At 43.8% G+C, this 4,398-nt stretch overlaps 1 pseudogene; it reads right to left on the bottom strand.

The window, feature by feature from the left end:
• Positions 1–1,413: 1,413 nt before the first annotated feature.
• Positions 1,414–2,347, bottom strand: LOC133769633 (26S proteasome regulatory subunit 10B-like; annotated as a pseudogene).
• Between the last annotated feature and the right edge of the window lie 2,051 nt (positions 2,348–4,398).

Here is a 4,398-nt window from a genome sequence, read left to right as displayed (position 1 = left end):
GTCTGAGTGCTTGTGTAGGTCCTGAGACACCACTGACATAGATTTGGTGACTGCTAGGAGGCAGATGATTGGAAAGAGGGTGCTGCCAAGCTTTCCGACTTGGAAGGCAAGCCAGACGGAGACACCACTGCAGAGATCCAGTGCAATGTGTGAAGCAGGTTTAAAGGGAAGAGGGAGTTTGTGCTGCCCACATGACACTCAAGTGTGTGTCTAACAGGCAGGTGGCAATGGAGATTTGGATCTCATGGCGGAGGCTGACGACGGAGACACTGCTTTGGAAGGTAGTCTCATAGAAACATTGGTTGAAATCACAAGAGTAAGATCACCTCGAGAGAAATGGGGCGCCCAAACGTAAAGGAACAAAGCATTTCAGAGGTGGTCTGAAATGGAAGGTACTGCACAAGCAAGAGAGAAGGAAGAGAAGTACAAAGAAACCATCAAGGATAGCACAAAGTAGGCAGCCATCCACACAGAAGGAGTCAAGTCACACGGTTATACTTCGTCATATTTGTAGAATAAACCAGTGGATGGAGAATCTCTCTCTCTCTCCCTCTCTCCTCTCTCCCTCTCTCCCTCCCCCCTCCCCCCTTCCCCCTTTCTCTCTCTCCCTCCTATCCCTTCCCAACCAGCTCGCTCCCTTTCAAACCATTTGAAAAATACATTTGTACAGAAAGAGTATTTGGATGCTGAGTGGAAAACCTATTATAGAGGAAAAGATTACTGACAGAAGAAATCAGCTCAGAGGTCACTGAATTCATTCAAGAGAATTATGGTGGCTTGGGCTAGGGTTGGGGTTAGAACCAGGCATTTGGGGCATCCAGGCTACACAATATATGTAAGCACCTGCTCTATGAGCCATGCAAGAACAGAGTTCAGCTTTGCCTTGGCTTGGGGTGGTGGCAGAGATAGGCAGGTTGAAGATACATTTTGGTGGTGAAATCAAATTTACTGTGGGGATTTCTTGGGTTCCTAAGTAACAGCTTAGAAAGACTATTAATGCAATGTATTATAGAGGATCTTAAATATCACAGGTCTGATGTTTCACTTCCTCCCACAGCCTATCTAAATCCATATTCAAATGATATAAAATAAGTCATAAGAAATGCTCTCTTGTACTACTCCCAGACCATTTTCAATGTCTTACAAAATGTTCACACAGCAAATATGAAAAGCTTCATCACATTCTTCTTTTGTAATTTCTGATGCAATAAATACAACATTAACAACATACAAATTTCTTCTGTACCAATCTTAAAAGTGGAGAAACTGGATTATATATTAATTTATGTTACTCGTTCATATTTTACTCTTACTTGTAATGAGATCATCGCCAATACACACGTTATTTTCCTTAACTTTATTTTTACATTAAGCCAATGTCTGTCATGCAGCAATCAAAAACCTTACAGCACATTACACAGGTCTGTAGCCCAATTTAGACTCTAGCATCTTAGAATAAACCACTTTTCTGGTGGCTTTCATGAAGTCTTCCTGTACTACAAAATCATGATCAGCACAAATTGCAAACATACCTGCTTCAGTACAAACATTTCAGGCCTGCTCCAATGAAGCCAACTAAAAGGTTCATGCTTGCTTCATAATCTATTTCATCATGGTTTGTAATACGACCTGATGGACTTTCAATATATCTAACCTTACTTTTTCATTTGGTAAATCAATATGTATTTTCCTATCTAATCTTCCCGGACATAGCTTACTAGGATCCAGTGTATCTGGTCTGTTTGTAAGCCATGGTCATTTTAACTCTATGCAGAGTATCAAACCCAACCATTTGATTCAGCACCTCCATTAAAGTTCTCTGAATCTCTCTGTCAGCTGATGTACCCTCAGAAAACCGACGGCCACCAATCGCACCTATTTCATCCATAAAAATGATGCATGGATGGTGGTCTCTGGCATAATAAAACATTTGTTGGATCAAGCAAACACTTTCACCAATGTATCTGTCTACAATAGAACTAGATACAACCTTTAAGAAGTTATAACCCAGCTGACTAGCAACAGCTCTTGCCAAAAGCGTTTTTCCTGTGCCTGGAATTCCATATAACAAACAGCCTTTTGGAGGTATTATTCCTACATGCTGGAATAAGTCTAGGTTTTTAAGAGCTAATTCTATTACCTCTCTTAATTCTTGGATCTGTTCTGACAGCCCTCTAATCTCAGAGTAAGAAACATTGCCTGGGTTCCCAGGAGACACGTCGTAAACCGGTGAATCCACCACTCTTGGCAAATCTCTCATGCTACTTAGTGTAGTCATAGCCAAAGCAACTCTTGTTCCTGGATTCAGCTTACTTCTGTCAAGCTGTCTACGACAGCCCACAATGTATCTTGGGGGGGAGGGAGGAATGAGAAGTATGGGAAGTGAGAAGAAAGCTCTGGAATCAGATACAGGTGCTGGCTGCACAACTCTGCACGTGTGCTGCTAGTGAATTTTGACCTTAACATGGTGTAAAGGAACTAAGGTATACGCCCAAGAGAACTAACTGCTAATGAGTAATGTGAGTTCACATTCATTCCGCTCTAGTTCTCATGATTCCCCTTGCCCCAGCCCAAAGAAGTAAGAGGTTGGGCTTAAGTTATGGGGGTTGCTGCTCCTCCACAGGGAGCTGGAAAACCCAATGAGACACAGCCAGCCTTGCATGCGTGCACATGTGGCTTTGGGACTGTGTCACTCTGTGGCTGCTTGGCTACAGTGCTGTGTGTGCATGTGTTCCTTTGTGCATGTGTGCTTTTGAAAACTGAAAGACAGTTAACATGCTGTCATGTCTCAAATAGGTTTTGATGGACATGCATAAAAAACTGTCATGGGGCTGGCCCACTGGCTACTTCACTTCCAAATCCAGATCTCTGCTAATGCACCTGGGAAAGCCGAAGAGGATGGCCCCAGTGCTTGGGCCCCAGCATCCACATGGGAAACCCAGAGGAAGCTCCAGGCTTTGTCATGGCCCAGTCCCGGCGACTGGGGTCATTTGGGGAGTGAGTGAACCAACAGTTGGATGATCTCTATGTGTCTCTCCTCCTCTCCCTGTAACTCTGCCGTTCAAATAAATAAAATATCTTTTAAAAAAGGACTGTCATATGTTTTAATATTTTCACCTTATCCTCAATCATAGAAGACACAAACAGACCTGTTCTATCAAACAGCTTACAAAACAGACCCTTAAATTGCATCCAATTTGACTGAGAGAGTCTGGGAGTCACTGTATGCATTTTGTCAGACTCAGAAATAAGGTTAAGTGTCATTTGAAACTAAATCAAAATTCCAAACTTTTGAGTTCCAAAGATAACAAATAAATAAATAAGAACAATTTGCTAAAATGATCAATTTCATTAGCTGTTCAGTGGTAGCAACATAAGTGTTGCCCAGGTGGATACCAATGTCCTCAGATGATATGAGGTCCAAACATCTCAAAACACAAGAGCCAAGAAAAGCTTGTCTCACGTACACAACCCTCACTGGGAGGGTCTGCATGCTGGACTTTTAGAATGCCTAGTTTGTTTAAAATGCTCGGTGTGAACACAGCCACGCCTGTTTGCTTCTAACTGTATCACTCCTTATTAAGAAAGAGGGAAATGTCATTAATCAGGCACATACAACCACCCTAGTCAGTTCCAAAGGTCTCACCGGAAACAGGGTTCCCAACCACTGGTACACAGTATTCACTGGATAAACCCAACAAGCCTCCTTCAGCAACTCAAAAAGTTCATGCGCTCATGAAGTACCCGCATGGAACAACCGCCCAATGTGTAAAGAAGAGACTGCCTGTGACATTCACCAAGGTGGAACCCAGAGAGGTAGACCTGCCCTTCATTTCCAAAGTGAATTCCAAGACCATCAGGCCATGGGGAGGTGGGGGGAGGGGATTTACAAAGAGAAATAACAAATCAGAGGAAACAGTGAGCAAAAATTAGTCAGTGAAAAATTGACCTACAAATGCTTTTCAGGGAGTTCTAATGATTACCTTAATAAGATGAAACTAGCTGGCGCCACGGCTCAATAGGCTAATCCTTCACCTGCGGCGCTGGCACTCCAGGTTCTAGTCCCGGTTGGGGCACTGGATTCTGTCCTGGTCACTCCTCTTTCTGTCCAGCTCTCTGCTATGGCCCGGGAGTGCAGTGGAGGATGGCCCAAGTGCTTGGGCCCTGCACCTGCATGGGAGACCAAGAGAAGCACCTGGTTTCTGGCTTCGGATCAGCGTGGTGTGCTGGCCGCAGCACACCGGCCGCAGTGGCCATTGGGGGGTGAACCAATGGAAAAAGAAGACCTTTCTCTCTGTCTCTCTCTCTCACTGTCCACTCTGCCTGTCCAAAGGGGGAAAAAAAAGACAAAACTGTCTCCTAGATTCACAGTCACTCCTCAAATTACATGCTTGAGAA

The sequence above is a fragment of the Lepus europaeus genome, chromosome 11 (genome assembly GCF_033115175.1).
Source record: "Lepus europaeus isolate LE1 chromosome 11, mLepTim1.pri, whole genome shotgun sequence".
NCBI lineage: Eukaryota > Metazoa > Chordata > Mammalia > Lagomorpha > Leporidae > Lepus > Lepus europaeus.
Note: the sequence above shows the minus strand (reverse complement) of the source record. Positions and strands in the feature narration are given on the sequence as shown.